The sequence below is a fragment of the Caretta caretta genome, chromosome 1 (genome assembly GCF_965140235.1).
Source record: "Caretta caretta isolate rCarCar2 chromosome 1, rCarCar1.hap1, whole genome shotgun sequence".
NCBI lineage: Eukaryota > Metazoa > Chordata > Testudines > Cheloniidae > Caretta > Caretta caretta.
The window spans coordinates 220,063,771-220,077,377 of NC_134206.1; the positions used below are offsets into that span (position 1 = coordinate 220,063,771).

The following is a 13,607-nucleotide window of genomic DNA, read 5'->3' on the forward strand; positions in this document are numbered from 1 at the left end:
TGCCTGCCGAGGTTTGGTTTAGCTGATGTCAGCTAGTTTACAGCGAAGCCTTGTCTTGACAACAGGGCCACTTGCCATTTTACAATGAACACCTTTACAAGTTCACAATTAAAAGTACTGTAGCAAGTAAAAAATGCTACACATAGGGTGTAGAACTGAGACTACCAGGGTATTCCCTTGTAGGCCCCAAATTTAAGTAGCTTGTCTTTTTTTAAAAAAAAACCCAAAAACCTAATATTTATTGAAAGAGTACAAACTGTGAAAAGGTATTTATCAAATCTAATTAACTTCACTTGTACTAATGTAGGGTGTAGTTAGAAACATAGCTGATTAAATTAAAGTATGATTTTTAAACCTATGTCCTTTTAAAAAGGGTCTAATCTTCAATATATCAGAAAAGATTACTTTACTAATTTCAGAAGAACATACAGCAGAGATAGAAGGGGGCCTGAGATGGGTGACTGAAATGGTTAGAGACATGGAGAGACTTCCATATTAGGAAAGACTGAAAAGATTAGAACTGTTTAGATTAATGGAGAGATTAATAAAAGGGGATGTAATAGAGGCTTACAAAATAATGAATAATACACATTGAAAGCAGATAAAAGGAAGCACTTTTTTACATAATGCATAGTAAACCTATGGAACTCACTGCCAGAAGATAGTGAGGCCAAGATCTTGGTAGAATTTAAAAAGAATTAGCTATTTATGTGGATATGAAAACATATTCCCAATTATGCAAGATGAGGGAAAAACAATTAGAAGGGATACAAATTCTCTTGCTTCAGGGCATAGATTAACTATTCTTCTGAAGCATCTGGTACTTTCCACTGTCAAACAGTATACCAGACTAGATGGACTAATGGTCTGATCTGTGATGGCAGCTCCTATCTTCCTATAGATATTACTTTCTTAAAAGCTGCTGGTGAGATAATTGATCTGGTTGCTTTAAGAATGTCATTCTAACTTTTCAATGCAATTGTTTTCTCATGCTCCCTATTGTTTCTTGTTGATTGTAACTCTTTGAGGGAGGGGCCATCTTTTTGTTCTGTGTTGTACAGTGTTTAGCACAATGCCCCTCCTCCGCCCGGCCCCACAAAACAAATAATAACGAATGAAAAGAATAGACTTTCCAGTCTATAGTTCCTGGAGGGAAATGTTGTGATGGTGAATTACATTCTAAAATCTGTCTTTGAAGGGTCATTTTGGGTCTAATTTGGTTCAAAATGAGGTTTTGTTTAATTTTTTAAAAACAATTTTATACCAATAGAAATCTGTCTATGAACTGAAAATATGCAGGGTTTTTTTTTACAAATAAAGTTCCCTGTAGTTTGCTACGCAAACATTGTAGCTTTCTGCTAGTGTGTGAGACTTTCAGTGTAATTGACTAGACAAGACTATAATCAAAACTGCAGCTGAGTAGTAGTCTGTTTTCATCATCCAAGTTGAGAGAACTGCAAAATGTAAACAAACAGCACAATAAGGTAAAAATAAATTGAATTTTAAAAATATGGAGTTTATTTATAATCTCAAGGCATTGCTTATGACTGAGATAAGGAAATTTGCTGATTCAATATGTAATTAAAAAAAATTTTTTTTTGCACAGAGAGTAATGTAGCATTTAAGCCTGTGAAGATGATCTGAAAAATATAATGATTGGCTTAACATGAAGCACAGGGTGGTTAGTGGAAGTTTTCTCTCCTATGCTAAAGTCTGGATTGGACAGTCATAAAATGCTGGCCAGATTAGTTCAAAACAGTGTTTGATGTTTTGCCAGAAAGAGCAAGAGATTTTCAAGCATGGATATCTCTGTCCTCTGTGGAGCATTTAGAAATCTTGGATTTGCTTGGTCAGTAAATTTTCACTGATGCATAGTAATAAACCACAGTATTCATCACATTTCACTTGATTTGTGCCTACTAGAATTATCTTTCACTAGCTGCCTCAGCCTGAACACACTGATAAGTGTTTATTTGCTAATATTTTATCTGAGTATCATGGAGTGCAGCTCTGGCTGTTAGAATGTATCGGGCCATTTATTAGGTGGTGGATTATTACAACTGGTACTGAATTGAGGAAACTGGCATGCAGCTCTGCAAAATATCCTCTATTTTTAGGTTCAGACCCCTAGTCTGATCTTTGACTTTCATACCCCATATATGCTCTGCATTAGCATGTCATTTCATCAGCAGCATCTGATCGCAGCAGAATAGCATCTCATGACGTTGATTGCAGATATTTCATTATCTGACTTTGAGACATGGCGACACCTCGTCTCTTATGCTGTATGTGGAGTCTGGAGTGTGAAATCAAATCCAGAACCCTAGCGTATGCTATTGGCAGCCAGTCTTCTCGAACAGAGCACTGCTGACCAAATGCCATTGGATGTTTGGCACAGTGGACTATTTTCTTGTTCATGTATGGATGTTGGTGTACGTAGTGGGGACTCCATTTTAAGAAGTAAAATTGTATGTTTTGTCAATGTGAATTGTATAAATATAGTTTGTTATACAGACAAATTAGACTCCTGTACCATGAGTGGAAGGGATGGATTATGTCTGTGAGTCTGAGACACTGCAATGTTTATTTCTGGGTCTTTGTGTTATGGAAACAAATCAATTAATTCTCTCTCCAATAATAATAATAGCCATAATTTTTTAAAATGCAGTTTTCAAGTGAAGACAGCACTGATTGGAGGTGTTGGAGGCAGATAGTTATGGCACAGATCCTGGCAATGGAGCCTTCAAACTTGGAAAAACCACCTCCAGGATGAGACCGGGATTCCATGTCCATGGCTAATCAAATGCATACAGCTTTTACTGAGACTGTCAATGAGAGGGTCAATTGTAATGGTGGCTTTTGGGATATGGACACTTGTCCATTGTGGACTGGCCTGAAACCCATTGACTGTGACCCACCGAGTTTCACAGAAGCCACCAAACAGCTAGCAGATGGGGATGACTTGGGCCAGATAATATCCAGCGGAGTAGAGGTGAAGTCTCTCTTGCTTGTACCCGAGCCATGTGGTCCCCATGTTGAGAAATATATTGTGGAAAACTCCAAAAGGAATTCTCTTGTTAAACAGTGGGGGAAAATTTTCTAGCAGTGGTTTTATTATGCCACATGCAGTTCTTATAACTCAGTCTGATGGTTTGCCTGTAAAATCTTTAGTTATGTTTAATATAGTTATCAGTGTAATTTAATGTAGATGAGCTCCTGGGAGCAAGGACCTTTGCTTGTAAAGTGTCCCACACAGACTCTAGCTCTTGGTGAGTTCCAAGTAAACACTCACACACTTTGTGAAGTAAGAGGACTCTTTACGAAGGCTGGGAGGAAAGAAAGAATGCAGTTATGCTAGGCACAATTGCTTTGTGGTTAGTTACAAAAGGAAAATAGAGAATTCCAAATTATGTCCCAAGGAGTCATTCCAAAAGAAAGAACAAAGCCGCTCCCTCAGGGTTCCTTTGGTTTAGTACTCAAATTGCCTCTAAGCTTACTCTTGTCTGGGAGGGACATAGTCTCATAGTTCTCCCATGTCAGATCTTGCTCTTCCTCTGGTATTCTGGGCACTGCCCACTGTTCCTATTGGGGACCTCTTTGTGTTGTTACCTTGTTACGCTGCTGGTCCACATCCTCTGCTGGGCTTCAGTAAGTGACAGCCTATGTGATCCTCAGAGTGAGTCTTTTCCCACCCTTAGTTCCTTGCTTGCCCTCAGCTCCTGCTGTTCCCCCAGCATTTGCGCTGTTGGTTACACAACCTGCTCCTCAGTGGCTCCCCTGGGCTTTTACTCTTAGCTGTCTGGTTTACGCTACTCGGTTAGCTGGTTTACTAAACTGCCTTACATCAACCTAGCTGTGGAAGTGTCTTCACTTAAATTTGGTGCCCGCCTCTCTACACCGATTTAGTTACACCACTTCCCCGAGCACTGTAGACAAGTGGTGGGCAACCTGCAGCCCATCAGAGTAATCTGCTGACGGGCCGCAAGACAGTATGTTTACGTTGACCATCCACAGGCACGGCCACGCACAGCTCCCAGTGGCTGCGGTCCGCTGTTTCCAGCCAATGGGAGCTGCAGGAAGTGGCGCAGGCCGCAGGGACGTGCTGGCCGCTGCTTCCCGCAGCTCCTATTGGCCGGGAACTGCAAACCATGACCACTGGGATCTGTGGGCATATGTGCCTGTGGATGGTGAAGGGTGGCAATTTTGCAACAGAAAAGCTTCAAAAACAGACTCCAACGAGAAACTGCTGAGCTTGAATTAATATGCAAACTAGATACCATTAACTTGGGTTTGAATAGAGACAGGGAGTGGCTGGGTCATTACACATATTGAATCTGTTTCCCTATGTTAAGTATCCTCACACCTTCTTGTTAACTGTCTAAATGGGCCATCTTGATTATCACTGCAAAAGTTTTTTCTCCTGCTGATAATAGCGCATCTTAATTAATTAGCCTCTTACTGTCTGTATGGCAACTTCCACCTTCTCTATATGTATATATCTATCTTCTTACTATATGTTCCATTCTGTGCATCCGATGAAGTGGGCTGTAGCCCACGAAAGCTTATGCTCTAATAAATGTGTAGTCTCTAAGGTGCCACAAGTACTCCTGTTCTTTTTACATTAAAGATTGTGAGATGCTCAGGTGCTACAGTGATTAGGTTCCTTTTTTTTTTTTTCCTTTTGGTTTTTGAGCCTTTTGGGGGTCATTGTCTGCAATCATGAGGGCTGGAAACTTCCTTCCTTTAGTTCTGATTCTTGTGCAATCACATGACTTCAGGAACAGGGGCTTTGAGAAGAACACCAAATAACTTGAAGCTTGCAATAAAATTGCAGGAGCTGGCAATTACTGGGTGTGCATCAGCCTGGAATTGTGGACTACTGCATTAGAAAGAGCTATATCGGAACAATCTAAGTAAGTGACAGAACAAATTTCAGTTGCTCTTTAACTTACCAACACTGAGCCCCCATTCCTCCACCTCCTCTAGATTTTCTTCCGATATGCAGCACTCTGTGCTATAGTATCCATACACAGGCTAGTATCCGAAATGCTCATCTTTGTGATAGGCTGGGCCTTAATTTTGAGAGCCGTGGACTGGAGTCTTAAATCTGTTTGTTCCTTTACTGTCTTCGTGCTAGACACTTGAATGCGAGTATGAAATGGATGTTTTGGTAGAAAATTTCATGATTCAATACAATTTGTATCAGATTAATGAAACACGTAAGAGGATTCTGAATGTTTTCCATGCTGTAATTATTCAAAAGAAGGGCATCTGAGATGGTGTGGGAGAGGAGAGTGCATTTTACTGTGAGGTCACACTAACATGCAGAGGCAGCCTTAGGTGCTGCTAAATGGCCTTACTGCAGTATTTGCCAGTCAAGTCTCATTTACATGCAGCATGAAGGCAAATGGCCAGTGAGCACACAGTATGTTTTTAAGAAGCCACCTGGTGTAACAGAGGGATGATTTTGTCAGGATAAGCAAACAGTTTGGTATAATTTATTAATCGAGCCATGCAAATGCCGAGTTGGTGTTCCAGCAGGAATAAGCCAGATGTAATCTCCAGCGCTGCTGCCTGGCCTCCGATTCAAGTGGCAAAAAGACTCAAATGAACTGGAGCTTGTAAATTAATTGAGTGCTGCTAGGGCCTGATTCTGTGAGATGCTGTTAGCCTTCTCCTCAGTGGGAGGAGAGACCATTCAGAAGCTCAGAGTGTTGGTGCCTTAGGCCAAAATTTTCAAACGTGGTTGCTTAAAGTTAGGCATTTACTTAAGTGGCCTAGCTTTCAGAGGTGCTGAGCTTTAGCAGTTCTCATTGGTTTCACTCAGAAATTTTGGGTGCTTAGCTCCCCTGAAAACTAAGTCAATTATTTAGGTGCTTAAATATAGAATCAGGTGGCTAACGATTGGGGCGCAAGTGTGAGACTATTGGCTATAGTAATAAACAGAAGAATAAAATGCTTTTGGGTTTGCTGCAAATCACAAATGCGTAAACATCTCACCATGCTTGCTGCTTTTTTATACCTGCCACAAATTATTCCCAGCCATCAGAGCCTTCCGATGAGATGTCAAAGGTGTTCTATAAAGATGTGAACAAAGCATGAACTAAATATATTTCTCTGTGTTGATTGCCCTAAATAACAAGAGGTATAAAGTAAACAATCAACTTAATGTTTACTTAAATCCAGTTTCCCCTTGTTTGTTTCCAAGTTGTGTTGGACAGTTCCATTCTTCTGACCATCCCAACCCCTGTCCTTCTGTGATGTCACCACAGGCCCTTCAGTCGTGGGGGAAAATGGGAGCTAGCCTAAAGTGGGATCAGAAAAAAGTTTTTAAAACATATATCTTTATAGCATGGCTTAATTCCATATGGTATACAATAATATTATCAAAACCTCCACTTATCTGTCTAGGCCAGCTGCACAGTCCAGCAAGGCTGAGTGCTACTAGGTTAGCTGTGACAGCACAGAACTGTGCATTGTGACACATGCAGCAAAGCAAAACTCACCAGTCTCCATTTCAAGGGGGACTCCAGGATTTATATTAAACAAACAAAAAACACCTCCTATATTGTTTATTATTAAGGCTGCAAGTCTGTCATGGAAGTAGAAGATTCCATGACTTTCCGTGACCTCCGTGATTTCTGCAGTGTCTGGTGGTGGCTCAGGGGCTGCCCGACCTGGTGTGGGAGGGGAAGGGGATTGGGAGGTGCCAGGGGGCGCTTACCTCAGGATGGGGGGGCTCCCTGGCTCCAACTGGCATTGCCCTGCAGTTCCTCCTAGGTGGAGGAGCCAGGGGGCTCTGCGCTCTGCCTGCAGGCCCCACCCCCACAGCTCCCATTGTCTGTGGTTCCCGGCCAATGGGAGCTGTGCAGCTGGTGCTTGTGGCGGGATTAGCATGTGAAGCCCCCTGGCCCCTCTGCCGCCTAGGAGCTGCAAGGACACGCGGAGCTGGGTAGGGAGCCTCTGTCAGCCCTGCAAACCTCCACCCCACAGCACCAATGGGAGTCCCGGGCCACCTCCCCCAGCACCCGTGCCACTCCGAGACCACCCCCCCGCCGAGCATCCACGGCACCCCGCCCACATTTTAGTTAGGGGTATATAGTAAAACTAATGGATGGGTCATGGGCCGTGAATTTTTGTTTACTGTCCATGACCTGTCCATGATTTTAGTAAAAATAGCTGTGACTAAAACGTAGCCTTATTTGTAATTGGTATGGTGCTGAATACCTCATCTAACTCTTAGCATTTATAATATAATATAATATAGAGAACTTCTCATGAGTAGATCTCAAAGTTTTACAAAGGAGGTCAGTATCATTATTCCCCATTGTACAGATGGGAAAACGGAGGCACAGAGTAGTGAAAAAAATTGCCCAAAGTCAACCAGTGGGCCTCTGTGAGAGCTGGGAGTAGATCCCAGATCTCCTGACTACCAGTCTAGTGCCATATCCATTAGATCACACTTCAGTAGCCTGTGATCAGATCTGCAAGGATGACCCTTTGCATTGATGCCAATCATTACTGACTTCAGTGGGGTTCTGTGCAGGTCCAGGGCTTTGCAAAGAGAGTTGCAAGATTGGGGAATTAATATGCGTTTATGGTGACAAGGTCAAATTTAAGTTACTTTTAAATAATATACTTTGAAGTCTCGTAATATTTGGTGTTTTTCTTAAAGCCCCAGATCATGGAGTCATGGGATCATGAGAGAATCTGAGCTTTCATTAAAAAAAAAAAGGTAAATTTCTAGTCATTGTTGAGAAAACCTTTAAAACATGAACCATGAAAAACTTAAAAATCAGAAGACAAATTAAAAAAACCCATCCAAATATAGTATTTTTAAAAAGCTTATGATTTTTAACCCAATTTCATGATTTTTGTATACTTGGGACTGGCAATACTCCTGCATGAATGTATGACGTTTAAAGGTAGGGTAAATGATACAAGGATGGAAACGATTCCACATGAGGAAAGTACTGGAGGTCGCAAGGGGAAAGCCTTCCTGTACCCTTGTTAAAACATATACTGATTTATATTTTCCATCGTGTTGTGTAGTGTAGGAGCAAGGCACAAGGCCACTCAGAGCAGGCAGCAGGGGACAGGTAAATATAATGTTATTACTTGACTGAGACATTAATAAGAGTACATTGCAGGAGATACAACATTACAAAGACAGTCAGGCAAGCAATAATTGTTCATTCTATTGTAAGTTCAACGGAACAGAATGTTTAAGCAGAACCTGTGATGCAAATCAGCCATTGCTATCTTCTAACAAGCGATGAGTTTCGGTGAAATGAAATGGAAATGTTCATGCAAATCCCTTTTAATAAGAAAACAAGTCTTTCATAATACTTTGTCAACTCAGCTATGGCCTGATATTGAAAAGTTGTAAAAACAAGCTTTTAAAAACTTAAGCCCAATAAAAATGTTTCCATACTTAAATTAAAAATTAAAAAATCCAATGAACGGAGTCAATTTAAAACACATAAACATCCCATTCAGTGTTTGAACCTCAGGTGGGTAAATAAATAATTATCACCACTTACAGATGGAGAAACTGAGGCAGAGAGCTTTAGGTTACCAAAGGTGTGAGTTTTCACATATATATATAATTTGCAATTATATAATGTAAAATTTGTGCTAAAGATACAATCATTAAGGCTACGATTTTGTCATGGAAATTTTTAGTAAAAGTCACGGACAGGTCACGGCTTTTTGAATTTTTGTTAATTGCCTGTGACCTGTCCTGGACTTTTACTAAAAATTTCCATGACAAAACAGGGAGGGAGGAGGGTGCAAGCACTGTGCCCTACTGTGGCTCGGAGCTGGGAGGGACCCCCACCTGTGGTGGCTGGGGAGCTGTGGGGGATTCCTCCCCGCTGCCCCAGCGGCTGGGGAGCTGCAGGGGGATTCCCCCCAGCCACCCGTTGTGGCAGGAGGTACCCTGCAACTCCCGGCCACCACAGGAGGTGGGAATACCCTGCAGCTCCCTGCAGCTGTGGGCTGAAGTCACGGAGATCTGCGGAAGTTACGGACTCCGCGACCTCTGTAACCAAATCGTAACCTTAATTATCAGTTGTGCTTCTTTAGTACACCTCAGTGTAAATGTTATTGCTGTTTAATACAATTAAGTATTTGTCAGTTAGGAGCATGCCTACATTTATATGTCAGCTTACGGGAAAAAATGTTCAGCTTAACTTGGGAGTTTAGAAATATATTAACTTTCAGATCTGAGTGACACCAGGGGAAATTCTGTACAATAAACTCTCACTAAAATGGAGAAAAAAGATTTAAAAGTTTTAAAGATCTTAAAGCAACTATCTGTAATTCAGCATGAAAACATTAGAACAACATTTTGAAGACACCATGGCCAACATTTTCTAAAATAGTTGGGCTTCTAAAATCATATTTAGATACCCTACCAATTTTCAAAATTGCTGATCATCCAGCAGCTCCCAAGTTTCTCAGACAGGTGCGTACATTTGAATTTAGGAGCTTATCTTTAGACTCCTATTTTTGAAAATCTTGGCCCCTGAGCATAGCTCATGAGAGAGGCAAATACAGTTCCCATCATCATGACAAAAAATAAAATAAATATTAGGATATTCACTCTTTAATACAATTTTGTTAAGGTATTTGTCTGTGAAACCATTTCTCACCTAGTGCTTAAACACACTGGGATGTTATCTTGCAAACACATACACACCTTAATAACTTCACTCATGTGAGTTGTGATGGGACTACTTAAGTGAATAAAGTTATTCATGTGCTTGATTACTGGATTGGAGCCTGTCAGTATTGGAGCTGTGCTCAGAGAAGAGAGACAAATCAGTGTTATGTATAGTGCATATTTCATGGCAAGGTAATTAAAATACTTTACAGAAAGCAGAACTTGTAGAACTTGTCTGTCACTGCAGATACATCATATCTTTATAAAATCATAGAAATGTAGGGCCGGAAGGGACCTTGAGAAGTCTAGTCCAGCCCTCTGCTCTAAGGCAGGACCAAGTAAACTTAGACCATCCTTGACAGATGTTTGTCTAACGTATTCTTAAAACCCTCCAAGAATAGGGATTCCACAGCTTTCCTTGAAAGCCTATTCCAGTGCTTAATTATCCTTATAATTAGAAAGTTTTTCCTACTATGCAACCTAAATCTCCCTTACTGCAGATTAAGCCAATTACTTCTTGTCCTACATTCAGTGGACATGGAGAACAATTGATTACTGTCCTCTTTATAACAGCCCTTAATATATTTGAACAGTGTTATCAGGTCCCCCATCCGTCGTCTTTTCACAAGACTAAACATGCCCAGTTTTTTTTTAACTTTTCCTTATAGGTCAAATTTGCTAAATCTTTTACCATTTGTGTTGCTCTCTCCAATTTGTCCACATCTTTTCTAAGTGTGGTGCCCAGAAATGGACATAGTACTCCAGCTGAGGCTCACCAGTGCCGAGTAGAGTGGACAAGTACGTCCCGTGTCTTACATATGATGCTTATGTTAATACATCCCAGAATATTAGCTTTTTTTGCAGCTGTATCACATTGTCGACTTGTATTCAAGTCGTGATCCACTATAACCCCCAGATCCTTTTCAGCAGTACTACTGCCTAACCAGTTGTTGCTCATTTTGTAGTTGTGCATTTGATGATGATCTGATCATAAATTTAGTATTAGTATATAAGGATGACAACATATTACAAGGTGCTGCTGGGCATATAGATCTAAGCTTGAAGAAAAAATGGATTATTATTTTCTAGGGTTGTCAAGCGATTTAAAATTTTTTTATCATGATTAATCATGCAATTAAAACAATCACACTGTTAAACAATAATTGAATACCATTTATTTAAATATTTTTGGATGTTTTCTATATTTTCAAATATATTGATTTCAATTACAACACACAATAGAAAGTGTACAATGCTCACTTTATATTTATTTTTGATTACAAGTACTTGCACTGTGAAAAAACAAACAAAAGAAATAGTATTTCTCAATTCACCTAATACAAGTACTGTGGTGCAATCTCTTTATCATAAAAGTTGAACTTACAAATGTAGAATTATGTACAAAAAATAACTGCATTCAAAAATAAAACAATGTAAAGCTTTATAGCCTGCAAGTCTACTCAGTCTTACTTCTTGTTCAGCCAATTGCTCAGACAAACAAGTTTGTTTACATTTGCAGGAGATAATGCTGCCCGCTTCTTGTTTACAATGTCACCTGAAAATGAGAACAGGCATTCTCATGGCACTGTTCTAGCCGGCATCGCAAGATATTTATGTGCCAGATGTGCTAAAGATTCATATGTCCCTTCATGCTTCAACCACCGTTCCGGGGGACATGCGTCCATGTTGATGACGGGTTCTGCTCGATAACAATCCCAAAGCAGTGCGGACCAACGCATGTTCATTTTCATTACTTGAGTCAGATGCCACCAGCAGAAAGCTGATTTTCTTTTTTGGTGGTTCGGGTTCTGTAGTTTTCTCATCGGAGTGTTCCTCTTTTAAGAGTTTTGAAAGCATGCTCCACACCTCATCCTTCTCAGATTTTGGAAGGCACTTCAGATGCTTAAACCTTGGGTCAAGCGCTGTAGCTATCTTTAGAAATTTCACATTGGTATCTTCTTTCATTGCAAATCTGACAAAATGCCAGGTGTTCTTAAAACAAACAACGTGCTGGGTCATCATCTGAGACTGCTATAATATGAAATACATGGCAGAATGTGGGTAAAACAGAGCAGGAGACATACTGTTCTCCCCCAAGGAGTTCAATCACACATTTAATTAACGCATTATTTTTTTAACGAGCGTCATCAGCATGGAGGCATGTCCTCTGCAATGGTGGCTGAAACATGAAGGAGCATACGAATGTTTAGCATATCTGGCACATAAATACCTTGCAATGCCAGCTACAAAAGTGCCATGCAAACGCCTGTTTTCACTTTCAGGTGACATTGTAAATAGGAAGAGGGCAGCATTATCTCCTGTAAATGTAAACCAACTTGTTTGTCTTAGCGATTGGCTGAAGAAGAAGTAGGACTGAGTGGACTTGCAGGCTCTGACGTTTTACATTGTTTTGTTTTTGAGTGCAGTTACGTAACAAAAAAAATCTATATTTGTAAGTTGCATTTTCATCACATTTTCATCACTACAGTACTTGTATGAGGTGAATTAAAAATACTTTCTTTTGTTTCTTTTACAGTGCAAATCTTTGTAATCAAGCATAATATACACTTTGATTTCAGTTACAACACAGAATACAATATATATGAAAATGTAGAAAAACATCCAAAATATTTAATAAATTTCAGTTGATATTCTATTGTTTAACAGTGTGATTAAAATTACGATTTAATCGCGATTAATTTTTTTGAGTTAATCACATGAGTTAACTGTGATTAATAGACAGCCCTATTATTTTCTTAATATATGCGGGTACATAATTAAAGGCTGTGTTGTAGTGTGTATACATGAGAGGTCAGAGCTAAGGTTGTGCACGATTTTTGCATTTCCTGGCTTGAGTGCTTCACTATGCAAACTTAATGATCTGTTAATGATGGGTTTTTTTGCATGGATTTTGTATCTTTTGTGTGGACAGTTCCTTTACACAATGATTTGTGCTCTTCTTATGCCAGTTTATGAACATGCATAGCTAATATGAAACCAGTTTTAAAACAACAAGCAAACCCAGAAAACCCCACATGCGCCAGGTGAATCCGCTTAGTGTAGGTTTTACAGATAACATGGGAAAGCTAACACTGTATCTGTGTTATAGGAAGTCTTGGTATCATTATCCCACTTGTGTTGTAGAGTCATGCCATGAGGCATTGCACTGCCTAGAATTGTTGCTGTCTAGAAAGGAATAGAGCATTCAGGTCAGAGTTTCTAGTTCACAGACATTATTTATAATGAAAGAAGTCTGAGAGAATACTGTATGCTCAGTGGTTCTCAACCAGGGGTACGTGTATCCCTGGAGGCATGCAGAGGTCTTCCAGGGAGTATATCAACTCATCTAGTTATTTGCCTAATTTTACAAAAGGTTACATAAAAAGCAGCAGTGAAGTTAGTACAAACTAAAATTTAACACAGTGACTTGTTTATACTGCTGTATATACTATACACTGAAATGTAAGTACAATATTTATATTCCAATTGGTTTATTTTATAATAAGGTGGTAAAAATGAGAAAGTAAGCAATTTTTCAGTAATAGTGTGCTGTGACACTTTTATATTTTTGTCTGATTTTGTAAGCAAGTAGTTTTTAAGTGAGGTGAAACTTGGGGTTATGCAAGACAAGTCAGACTCCAGAAAGGGGTACAGAAGTCCGGAAAGGTTGAGAGCCTCTGTGCAAGAGTAATCTCTGTCATACCAGTTAAATAGTGGGTTAATAGCTGCAGGCTCAGATACTGTAACATTCAGGAGATTTAGGATTGATTGATTACCCTGTAAAAAGACAGCAGCTCTGTGTTTCATGTTATGGTTAATTATATCACAGTTGATGACGTCATACTATGTGCGTGTATAACTGAGAAATGTGCCTATTAGATGAACACTAAGTGCTAGCCGGTTCCAGTTGCTTGTCCATGCCATTCATTTAAGCTGCAAA

At 39.9% G+C, this 13,607-nt stretch overlaps 1 protein-coding gene across 2 annotated transcripts in view; it reads left to right on the forward strand.

Moving 5' to 3' along the window:
- The window catches only part of TSPAN9 (tetraspanin 9), a 269,639-nt gene that overhangs the window by 110,087 nt on the left and 145,945 nt on the right, over window positions 1-13,607 (forward strand). The gene's annotated exons all lie outside the window — the stretch shown is intronic.